Below are 13,126 nucleotides of genomic sequence, written 5' to 3' on the forward strand. Positions count from 1 at the left end.
CTATTTTTTTAATAATTTGCAGCCCATTTGCTAATTCTTAAGGAATTTATTACAACCCATTTTCTGCCCAGGACCACGGTCAAAAAGTTCAACCTTATTTTGCATATTTCGGTGGAGTACGAACTGTTTTAATCCAGAAATGATAAACATTTATTTTTAAGAACTTATTGATTTGCCAAACAAAATATCGTTTTGTTTTTGTAAGCTAATAAGACGTGGGACAATTGAATTGGTTTAAGGGAAAAACCAGTGGTAAAAAAATCAGCGCTGGGAGGGAAAAGAAAGATGTAAAGATGAAAAGGGAACTTTATGTATTTTCAATATAATAATACGTGTATATGAACTAGTAAAACTATAGATAGAGATTAGAAAACGGAAGTAGGACATGGCGTTTCAAGAGGAAAGTAGAACTGGGTTCTGTGTTTAATTCAGTTAAAAAACTGCCTGCGGATGTTCTAAGACAAAATATAACTAAGGCTGACGGGGCAGAGGCCAGTAGATACCTGCTGGATCTTTGTGCCCCGTTGCCGTCATGGGCTGGGCCTGTTAAAAAAACCAAGCCTGGGCAGTCTACAACCCAGTTGAAACTTGCTCGACCTGAAAAAACAATATACCTGCTGGATCCCAGTTATCAGTCTGTACTTGCAGAATTCTCTCGTTTATTGACTACGTTGAAGACTTCATGGGTTTCATCGTCTCAGACGTCAGCATTATTTTTCCATCGTGATAATAAGTGCATGCACTTGCTTGCGTACGGCCATGGACCTGCTGGTTCCGTACGATTAGGCTCCATATGGACAGCCTTCTTGTGGTTCCACACACGAATTTCATGAAAATCGGATGGTTTTCAGTGAAAGTGGACTAAATTCATTGCATTTTACATATTTATTTTCATTATGGAATATTTTACATATTTCAACTAATAATAATGGGCTAGGCCTTTTTTTAGTCCATGGGAGGCGCTACGATCGAGGTCGTGACACTTAACTGTTCTGGAAGGCCCAAATCCATCGCTCCTGTCTCTTAACAATTTGCAGCTGGGCTTGCCATGCCACAGCCCAGTTCCGACGTGCTGCGTCCAACTATCAGCCTGTGAAACCGGATGGATCCCCTGCGTAGTTCAAAGATGATAAAAATTTGAAGAACTGGGAATTCGAACGGCAGGTGCTTATGCTACCCATCAAATAAAAATCAGGTGCCTGAAAATTTGTTTCGAAACAAATGATTCAGCTTTATATCCACGTCGACCCTCGACGTGATGGTTGGAAGCAAATGCCAAGTTCATACCGAAAGATCGTTAACAACAATACCAACTTGCAGACGACCAGGTAGTACAAGTACCAATACCAAACTAACTTATAATCTTTTTAGTCCAGGCCCTAGTGTTCGTCTAGTAGAAAATCTTGTAGAGGACCAGCTCCCGCTCCTTCTCTTGCTCCAGGTCCCCGTGGTGGTATTGGTGCATCACCCAGTTGGTCCTCTGCTGGTCGAAGTTCTTGTTGGTGTGCAGCACCAGAACCTTTTTGCTTCCCGTTTGCCGGCCGTTGACCATCACCGGCAAGGTATTGCCGGTCTTGTGCCACATCACGTGCATGTCGCGCACTGACTGTATATTGCGACACGTCCATGTGCCCCTTTTGAACGCCCTGGAGTTACGCTGGAAGAAATGCTTGCTTAGGCCGCTCAGTGTGATACCTGCAGTATTGTCGAATACAGGTTTTAGTGTACGTAGTTGGCATTTTCATAACATCTTTGGCATGTTGCAGTCACTTGTTTCACTTTTTATAACTGTCAAATTGTAATGGCTTCACTAGGTCTGCGTCTAAAAATAAAAATAGAGCTATAAACAAAGGAATATGTTTGTACAAGTAGAAGGCCGATCATGTCTCACCTGGAAGTTTCTCAGGATGGGTGTAGCATATGCCATGCTCGCTGTCGATGGTTGGTATGAACAAATCGATGAGAGGGTGAGATCTTGCGCTGTCAGCACTCACTTTGGCCTCAAGGTGCTCTATCAGCTCCTGATCCTGGGATCGAACTTGACGCCAGCCGGTAGCACCGGCCAATCCTTCTTAGACTTGCATCGGTTAATTCCAGTTATATGGTACTCAATGTATGATCAATCGACTGTTTTAAGTGAATGATGAAAGATTGACATATAAGTGGTACTCCAAATCTGAAGTCCACAATACTCGAACACGCCGCCGGGACTCTTGTGTCACCTCACGCGTAGCGTGTTGTCACGTCAATTCAATGTGAGGACATGATGAATAATTTGACCGACGTATACTAGTACTACTACTGTACTACTTACTAGTCATATTTAGTGTCACATTTTAACCATAGGTTTAACTAATAAAATGTCAATGCATGTCACCGAAATTTATAGCATTGGAAACTATGTTCAAATACGAATCAAACGATATAATTTTTTGTGACATGCATTAACATTTAGTTAGTTAAATTTATGGCCAAAAGTTGACACAAATTACGAAGGGGACTAGGAGGGAGGTAGTATTACGAGTAGCGCAAAATACGGTATAGATGACTAGTACAAATTTAGAAATGGAGTAAGAAGTTATAAGGCTGTGCGACAGACTTTGTAGGCTACATGAGTAATACAAAATACAATTCCCATTGGACAACACTTTCACCAACAAGTACGGACTTGAAGCCTAATTGATATATATATATATATATATATATATACACATTATTCTGATCACAACCTGACCTGCCCCGCTAGTAGAATGTTGAACTTCCCTGTGAACTAGGTTGAACTTCCGTCAACATTGCCCAAATGAGGCTTGCGATATACCGTTGGAAAGCTATGGACACCAATATCATGACCCAACTTAAATTTTTTGCAAAATGTAAGTGGTTTAAGAGCAGTTTTGAAAACCGTTTTTTCTTCACACAAAAAATATGAATCGTATTTTCGATCACATTTCTAAACCGTTTATCGGAATGAGGCATATAATATGGCGTTGGAAAGCTGCTGCAAAACCACTCCTTCCACATGTTGAGAGTTTTCTCTAATTCCCTATGGTTAAAGAGTAATTTGAAAAAATGTAAAATTTCATAAACCGAACAGCTGAGTTCGTATTTTCAATGTCATTTCTAAACGGCGAATCCAATTGAGGCATATGATATGGCGTTGGAAAGCTTATGAAAATGCGCTAATTGTTCATTTTGAAAGTTTTTTCTAATTTTGAAGGTTTTAAGAGTAATTTAGAAAACGGTACAAGTCCTACCGAGTTCGTATTTTCAAGCTCATGTTTTAACCGTGCGTCCGAATGCAGCAAACGATATGGCGTTGGAAAGCTTAAACAAATGCGAAACTTTTTGGTATGTATTGTTTCTCCCAATTCTTTACGGTTTTAAGTCAGTTTTGAAAATGGAGAAAACGCATTTTCGCCGTATTTTCTACAAACTTTATCGGAAAGGCGCAAATAATATACCATTGAAAAGCTACGAAAAATGCAAAACTTTCTCATGCTGATGGTTTTCTCTAATTCCTAGCCGTTTTCAAGTAATTGCGAAAATGGCGAGATCGTTCGTTCTGCCTTTATCGCGAAACTGATTCTTCGAAAATGCACCGCGTGAAGAACCTAAACTTCTCGGCACGTGTACTTGAACTTCACTCTATTTTTCACGTGCTTTTTTGGCTTGCAGCTCTCCATCCACTCACCGGAATTGAGCTAGTGATATATCGATGGAAAGCTGCTGTAAACACGCAACTTTCCCGTGTTGATCATTTTTTCATACTCGCGGCGGTTTTAAAAGTTTTTTCATCCGAAATTCATTCAGTGTAGTAACTGAACTTCCTGCTGTTTTCACGTTGAACTTCTTGTTGTTTTCACTCTGACATATTTTTAATAACGAGGAAAATCTGAATTTTATATAATCATCGAACTTCTCCATCTTTTTAATATGGCCTTCTTGGTTTTATTTTTTAATCATTTTTATGAATAAAAATATTTTAAGACACCAAAACAACATTTTTGTGTGTGTTTTTGCATTGGTTTGCACATCAAACCGCGTCATCTTTAGAAATTGAACTTCTCCTTTTCTTTTTATTTTCTTTCAACATTCTTTAGCACGTCGAACCACGTCATCTTTAGACATTGAACTTCTCCTTTCTTTTTGTTTTCTTTCAACATTGGGTTGCATGTCGAACCGCTTCATCTTTAGAAATTGAACTTCTCATTTTCTTTCAACATTGGTTTACACGTTGAACCGCATCATCTTTAGAAATTGAACTTCTCCCTTTTTGTTGCCTTGCATATTTAAATTTATTTTGAACTTGCTGAGATAACACACTTGACCTTCTCGAACACAACATTTTAACCTTCGCAAAACATAAATTAAAGCCAAACTTTTGACCTACAGAGCATGTATAATTTTCTCCACTTTCTCAAGAATAAGCGCTGAATCACCCCATTAGTTTGACTTGAACTTCTGCTGCACATGAATAAGCTGTTGAAAACACACAACTTTCCTGCTCCGTTACTTAAATTTGAACTTCTAGTTTTTTAAGAAACGGGATTTTTTTAAAACTTTTTTACTTGTTCCTTTTATTCTAATTTGAACTTCTAGTTTTTTATAATGGGGATTTTTTCATAAATTCTTTTGAAATGTTCCTCTTTTTAATTTGGACTTCTCCGTTTTTTTACAAACGATGAAAATCCATTTTTATAATGGTTTTTGAAGTACTTTTTTATTTGAACTTCTTGCTCAATTTTTTTTTGAACTTATTGCGCTGACCGGTCTCCATTTTCCTCGTACTAATGCTCATGTGCACAGCATGCGTGCGCACATAGAAGAATTATAGGTCATGTGCACAGCATGCGTGCACACATAGAAGAATTATAGACAGCCACACACTGATGCCGTTGGACACCTACTATTGCTTTTTTCCTTCATTTAATATACACATTGAACCATATAGGTTGTCAGGATGAACTTCTGTCTTTCTGCTCCAGACAAGAGCGGTGCATCGGTGAACAATGCAAACTACTGGGCGTCATGAGGCCCCAAAATATGGATACAAAATTTTGACAACTAGTGAATTGCTCGACATAATAGGAAGGGCTGCTCTTTTTAAATGAAACTGATGAGATTTTTCATTTTGCAATCAGGTGGTGTCACTGATAAGGACACCGCTGCCTACAGATCCTCTCGGACCACGGAAATTGAAGAAGAGACATCAGCTGTAGAAGTTTACCTATCTGATTCAGCACGGGGAACCATCCTCACATCAAAGAATGAACATATTGTTTTGCAATGAAGATATGCATTTTTAATAAAACACACACACATATACAATACACACCTGACCTTCTGCAACATAACATCTTGACCTTCGCAAAAACAAATTTTTTAAGCCAAATAAATCGCGCATTAGTACAAGCACAACAGAACTGCAGGTTCCAGGGAAGCCGCCAAGCGTGGCTGCCGGAAAGGCTCGGCGGAAGGTCAGAGAGAGGAGCCAGGGAAGGTCGCACGTGGAGAAAGAATAGGGAAGCTTTGTTGTTTTCTAATTTTCCCATAGCCTTCACGTTGTGTGCTTGTAGCACTAACATGCAGTAGCACCTCCGTGCGCTAGCGAGCATGACTGCCGGAGACGTTACTAGATACAACTCCAGGTGTGCAGCAGGTCACGGAGGCGTCGCGTATGTAGCTGCAGAAATTATCACCAAACTCGTCCAAAAAAGTACAGGTACTGCAGCATGGGCACGAGGAGAGAACGACATGCTCGGTAACCTGCAAATGACCATTTGTACGAAAATTTTCAGATTCAAGCTATACTGGTGGAGTATAACAACAAAGAAAACATTGACTACACAACATCATCTCCTTTAAATGCCTTTTGTTAAGTACGGGGAACTGCAACAGTCGCTCTGGTCGAACTTGGCATCCATCAGGATCTTATTCTCGACACCGATCTCTCTGTATCTCTGCGCCTCTCTTGAGGACAGGAGAATGAGATGAGAGAGAGAGGAGCATGTGGAGAAAGGGGGAGGCGCACCCCTCCACCATCAAACTGCTCTACTTTTTTAATATTTGGAATACACACTTTTACAAAAAGAAACACAATATGTGGCCACTAAGAAGAAATATTGAAACCAGTAGTTCGATAAAATCAGCGGCTCTCATGTACAACCCAATGTATCATGCGGATGAGCTTCAGGTAATTCCCAGTACATAATTGAAAAGGCTAAGAAAAACTAGTGCTCACCATATAGCTAGCTACCATCAAGTTTCATGCATTTCAGAAACTCCTCGAACCAGAATTTTTTGGTAAGCTGTAGCTTTTTGAGGAAAGGGCAAGAGAGAGCAAAACCATCAATTTCTCCAGACTAATGTGACCATTTTAGCTCTGGCGCAATGATCAGCACATGCCACACGGTACCAATATAGTATTTGTCTGGAAGAGAAGCACAAGGAATAAGCGACCACATCACTTGAACTGAATATCATCAAAATAAACATACTAGAAATAATCTGATCAAAACCCAGGCTTATGGCCATATGGTAATTACAGAGCATTGAATAATAGAGTTTGCAATAATGTTCTTAGTTGGACGGTGCTTGCACCCAAATCTGGACTGCAGCGGGAGGATGAGGATATGCATGCCTCTGCAGGCGGAGCAGGCGGGCGCACACACACATACGAACACACATGAGCACGCACACATATGATCAAACTGAAGCTGTTCTTAAAAAGCAAGAGGAATTCCAACCATCTTGTTGGACCTTCCACGAGTATTTTGTTTGGCCTGTCCGATGAGTACTATCTGAATAGCCCAAGAAAATCGAGAGAAGTAGAGAGAACAAATGCGTTTATCTTCTTAACTACAGCCGCCGGGGAGGAGACGAGATCATCACCCTGTTTTTCTCTCCCTCATCTCATTCTCCTGTCCTCAAGAGAACATCACCGCCTCCTGCCGTGCTGCAGCACCTCAATGGTACAGTGGGTTGGTGATAGCGCAGGAGCTGGCCGGTGACTCAAGAAGACCAGATGCGACAAGGTGGCAGGACCCGTCGGAGGCGCGCGGTGGCCTACGGCGGCTGGTGTGCGGGGAGCCAGGCGCCGCCCAAATCTTGCCTCCACCAGGCGCCGGGTGGTGGAGGCGTGAGGTGGCCGACGTGTGGAGGAGCGGTGGGATCCGGCGAGGCGTGTGGGGATTCCGGGGAGGTCGCGCGGCAGGGGGCGGGGATCCAGGAGGTGGCGCGGCGGTGGAGGAATCTGGGGAGTGGGCGCGGTGCGCCGGGAAGATGGCAGCGACGGCGCGTGGGAGCGGGCCTGGACCCGGCCGTGGGGAGGCTCGCCGGCCGTTGGGAGGAAGGGGAGGCGCACGGCGGTGGGGATGGCTGCGGCTGGGAATCGAGGAGGGTGGGGAGAGGTGGGGAACGTGGGTTATTTTTTCGTTTGGGCTTTTTCTTTTTTGTTTCGCTGCGGGTCGGGAGTTAGGATGCACTTGATCCCAGAAAGCTATCTATCCTTCAAACTAACAACAGTACATAATATCCAACAAAAGAGGGTCATGCTACAACAGCAGGATACATGGCTCAATCTAGATATCAGTACGAATCAAGTTGTGCATATTTGATGTTGGCATGAACCACATCGCCGCATGTCGGGTTTGCAAAAGTCATTCATCGCATAGAAGCTTGATACCTTTCACACACTGAAGATTATCTGGCAACAAGTTGTGTTGACGAATCTTCGGATATGGTGATTCATGAAACCCATGGTACGATGTGTAAACACAGTCCCCCGGCGAATGGAAGTTGCATAGCATGGTAATCATTGCCGATGATATGATCGATGACTGGTTGGATGATCGGATAATTGTGCCCGAGGAACATGGAGTGGTTGCCGAGGCTGTAAACCCGCCTCCAGTTGAATACGCCTGGCCCAACGGAGCTGGGATCTTTCTCGAACACGAAGCATCCATAGCCATCACAGTCACGAACGCCCCAGGCATTGTACTGCATGTGGTTTGATGAAATGGTTTGGTCAATTTGGTACGTGCGAATGAGCATCAAATGACTGACGTCAGTTGAATGAGCAATAAACCACTACCCATTGACTTGTGTGATTCCAGGTCCTGGAATCATGAAGGCCAGCGCATTTGCGTCTGCTGCAACAAATCAAACTGGAGACCAAAAGGACAAAAATATACAATCATGTTCAGAGTATGTGTGGAATTAAGATTATTATAACAGTGACACATATCGTAGACAGAGAATTGCAATGCCGTGGTCATAATCATACCCCAAGTTAAAAAAATAAGCCAATGACTTTCATATTCTAGCAATATGTCATGGTTCAAACATCATGTAACAATGAGAGGAAAACAGCTATGATAGGGCCTACTCATATTCTACCATAGCACTTACTATTGTTCTCATATCAACTCTAAACAATAACATGCATGGTTATAAAAATCTTGAAAATGAGAGTAACATATAGCAATCATGAGGTTATACTCATAATATCTATTCTAACAATCATTACATGCCAATTGTTCTCGTATCAACTCTAACAATAACATGTGTGGTCATAAAAATCTAGGAAATGAGAGGAACATATAGCAATGATGTGGTTATAGACATACTATCTATTCTAAATTTGTAACAATCAACAGGTAGTCGTATTCATAAGGTAAAGATGAGATGAGATAGAAAAATTACACGACGATAGATTCCACCAGTATAGGCAGCCAGTCTGTGCGTCGAACGTGTAAACGATGCCATCGTGCACTATAGCATCAGACAGAAATGGAGGCCCAACAGGATTGACGATGAGCCATAACCACGTATGGCGACTGGATTCCAGATAGACTAATCCCATGTCGAACAAGGCAATGAGCTTGTAATCCATGTAGTCTTCTGATGTTGTGGGCACTTCGCAGATTACAACCTTCAGCAAACAGAGGTCACACTAAAAGCTCGACGCGTCTCATGCATAGTAGGCAGGACTGTCCGGCGGGCCGCGAGGCTCGATGGCGGCAATATCCAACGATGGAAGGGTGAAATCTCGCTGGGTGTAGATATCCATGAGATGCCACGAACTACCGGATTGGTGGATGAGGACGATCCAGTTGGCCTTCATGCCCGCCCAGTAGTGGCCGTGCATGAAGGACAAGTGGACGGGTAGTGGTAGCATGTCGAGGGGCACCACGACAACCTCTGTAGGATCATCAAGTCGGCGTCTGAGCCACCCGCAAGGATCGTGCATCAGCAAGTGATACGTCTCCAACGTATCTATAATTTTTGATTGTTCCATGCTATATTATATTCTATTTTGGATGTTTAACAGGTTTATTATACACTTTTATATTATTTTTGGGACTAACCTATTAACCGGAGGCCCAGCCCGAATTGCTGTTTTTTGCCTATTTCAGTGTTTCGCAGAAAAAGAATATCAAACGGAGTCCAAACGGAATGAAACCTTCGGGAACGTGATTTTTGGAACAAACGTGATCCAGAGGACTTGGAGTCTACGTCAAGAAATCAACCACGAGAGCACGAGGCAGGGGGGCGCGCCTACCCCCTGGGCGCGCCCTCCACCCTCGTGGGGCCCACGTTGCTCCACGGACGTACTTCTTCCTCCTATATATACCTACGTACCCCCAAACTATCAGATCGGGAGTTCCGCCGCCGCAAGCCTCTGTAGCCACCAAAAACCAATCGGGACCCTGTTCCGGCACCCTGCCGGAGGGGGGATCCCTCACCGGTGGCCATCTTCATCATCCCGGTGCTCTCCATGACGAGGAGGGAGTAGTTGACCCTCGGGGCTGAGGGTATGTACCAGTAGCTATGTGTTTGATCTCTCTCTCTCGTGTTCTTGAGGTGATATGATCTTGATGTATCGCGAGCTTTGCTATTATAGTTGGATCTTATGATGTTTCTCCCCCTCCACTCTCTTGTAATGGACTGAGTTTTCCCTTTGAAGTTATCTTATCGGATTGAGTCTTTAAGGATTTGAGAACACCTGATGTATGTCTTGCATGTGCTTATCTGTGGTGACAATGGGATATCACGTGATTCACTTGATGTATGTTTTGGTGATCAACTTGCGGGTTCCGTGACCTCGTGAACTTATGCATAGGGGTTGGCACACATTTTTGTCTTGACTCTCCGGTAGAAACTTTGGGGCACTCTTTGAAGTACTTTGTGTTGGTTTGAATACATGAATCTGAGATTGTGTGATGCATATCGTATAATCAAACCCACAGATACTTGAGGTGACATTGGAGTATCTAGGTGACATTAGGGTTTTGGTTGATTTGTGCCTTAAGGTGTTATTCTAGTACGAACTCTATGATAGATCGAACGAAAAGAATAGGTGGTTTTGTACCCTACCGTAATCTCTTCGTTTGTTCTCCGCCATTAGTGACTTTGGAGTGACACTTTGTTGCATGTTGAAGGATATTTATATGATCCAATTATGTTATTTTTGATGAGAGAGCTTGCACTAGTGAAAGTATGAACCCTAGGCCTTGTTTCAACGCATTGCCATACCGTTTGTGCTCACTTTTATCATTAGTTACCTTGCTGTTTTTATATTTTCAGATTACAAAAACCTATATCTACCATCCATATTGCACTTGTATCACCATCTCTTCGCCGAACTAGTGCACCTATACAATTTACCATTGTATTGGGTGTGTTGGGGGACACAAGAGACTCTTTGTTATTTGGTTGCAGGGTTGTTTGAGAGAGACCATCTTCATCCTACGCCTCCCACGGATTGATAAACCTTAGGTCATCCACTTGAGGGAAATTTGCTACTGTCCTAGAAACCTCTGCACTTGGAGGCCCAACAACGTCTACAAGAAGAAGGTTGCGTAGTAGACATCAAGCTCTTTTCTGGCGCCGTTGTCGGGGAGATTCGGCCAAGTCAAGACATACCAAGTACCCATCACAAACCCATCTCCCTCGCATTACATTATTTGCCATTTGCCTCTCGTTTTCCTCTCCCCCACTTCACCCTTGCCGTTTTATTCGCCCTCTCTTTTCCGTTCGCCTCTTTTCCGCTTGTTCCGTCGTTATGGCTAGTCCTTTATCTACTCCTTTATCTCCCGAGAATGAAGTTCTTAATTTTAAACAAGGGGAGGGAGAAAATCTAAAAGATGCTTGGTATAGAATCTGCAATGCTCAAAATAGATCTACCCGAAAGCAATCTACTACCATTCTTCTTCGCAATTTTTATGTAGGCGTCACTCCTTGGTATAGATATATTCTTGATACCATTACCGGAGGGAATTTCTTGGGTAGCCATACTTTTGATTCTTATAATCCTATGATAGATTTATTTGGCTCACCACCTCTTTTGGTTAATGGAACTATGTTAACTTCGGAACATGTAATGCAAAGGCTTGAAATTATTGAAAATAAAGTTGCCACTACGGAATTGATTGAGAATTTGGATAAAAAGATCCATAATCAAATTACTCAATATGGATCTAAGGTAGGAGTCACTTTGAAATTTTTTTAAAGAGAAGGAACCCATAGTTAATGAAAGAATAGTTCAAGATTCTATTAGAATCGATAAACTTGAAGGTATCATTACCAAATTGAGGACCGCCTTTTCTTCCGTAAAGAACACTTCCAATCCTCCTACCAAAATTGCCAAGCTTATGTATGTTCCTAAAAATAAGGGTGAATCCTCTAGTAAGGAAACTGCGAATCTCAAATCAATAAGTGTTCATCCCAATCTTTTTGCTATCATTAAGGAACCATTTGCTACAAATGATTTTTTCGATTTTGTGCCTAAAATCTTGATAATTAATAGAAAGAAAGGAACTCCTAAAGGTTACAATTGTCCCATTGAAGAATTGCCAACCAAAGATGGCAATACCTAGATCTATCCTTACTTTTATGCCTAGCTAGGGGCGTTAAACGATAGCGCTTGTTGGGAGGCAACCCAATTTTATTTTAGTTTTTTTTGCTTTTTGATTCTGTTTAGGAATAAATATTTGATCTAGCCTCTGGTTAGATTTGTTTTTATGTTTTAATTAGTGTTTGTGCCAAGTTAAACCTATAGGATCTTCTTGGATGATAGTTATTTGAGCTTGCTGAAAATTCCAGAAACTTTCTGTTCACGAAAACAATTGTTAAAAATCACCAGAACGTGATAAAATACTGATTCCAATTGCAACAGATCAATAAACAAATTTTCTAGGTCGTACTATTTTGGTAGATTTTTTGGAGTTCCAGAAGTTTGCTTTAGTCACAGATTACTACAGACTGTTCTGTTTTTGACAGATTCTGTTTTTCGTGTGTTGTTTGCTTATTTTGATGAATCTATGGCTAATAAAATAGTTTATAAACCATAGAGAAGTTGAAATACAGTAGGTTTAACACCCATATAAATAAAGAATAAGTTCATTACAGTACCTTGAAGTGGTGTTTTGTTTTCTTTCGCTAACAGAGCTCACGAGATTTTCTGTTAAGTTTTGTGTTGTGAAGTTTTCAAGTTTTGGGTAAAAGATTTGATGGATTATGGAACAAGGAGTGGCAAGAGCCTAAGCTTGGGTATGCTCATGGCACCCCAAGATAATCTAAGGACACCAAAAAGCCAAAGCTTGGGGATGCCCCGGAAGGCATCCCCTCTTTCGTCTACTTCCATCGATAACTTTACTTGGAGCTATATTTTTATTCACCACATGATATGTGTTTTGCTTGGAGCGTCTTGTATGATTTGAGTCTTTGCTTTTTAGTTCACCAGAATCATCCTTGATGTACACACCTTTTGAGATAGACACACATGATTCGAAAATTATTAGAATACTCTATGCGCTTCACTTATATCTTTTGAGCTATATAGTTTTTGCTCTAGTGCTTCACTTATATCTTTTAGAGCACGGTGGTGGATTTGTTTTATAGAAACTATTGTTCTCTCATGCTTCACTTATATCATTTTGAGAGTCCTACAAAACAGCATGGTAATTTGCTTAAATTGAGAAATTAGTCCTAAAGTAATAGGCATCCAAGATTAGTAAAAATTATCTTATGAGTGTGTTGAATACTATGAGAAGTTTGATGCTTGATAATTGTTTTGAGATATAAAGATGGTGATATTAGAGTCATGCTAGTTGAGTAGTTGTGG

The 13,126-nt window shown here is 41.5% G+C and overlaps 1 long non-coding RNA gene across 1 annotated transcript; it reads right to left on the reverse strand.

Moving 5' to 3' along the window:
- Positions 1 to 5,244: 5,244 nt before the first annotated feature.
- LOC123166627 (uncharacterized) lies at positions 5,245 to 7,464 on the reverse strand. Its single transcript, XR_006483632.1, has 3 exons — positions 6,892 to 7,464; positions 6,242 to 6,430; positions 5,245 to 5,766 (listed from the first exon to the last, which is right to left on the reverse strand). It is a non-coding gene; the product is annotated as an uncharacterized lncRNA (long non-coding RNA).
- Between the last annotated feature and the right edge of the window lie 5,662 nt (positions 7,465 to 13,126).

The sequence above is a fragment of the Triticum aestivum genome, chromosome 7D, assembly GCF_018294505.1.
Source record: "Triticum aestivum cultivar Chinese Spring chromosome 7D, IWGSC CS RefSeq v2.1, whole genome shotgun sequence".
Lineage (NCBI taxonomy): Eukaryota > Viridiplantae > Streptophyta > Magnoliopsida > Poales > Poaceae > Triticum > Triticum aestivum.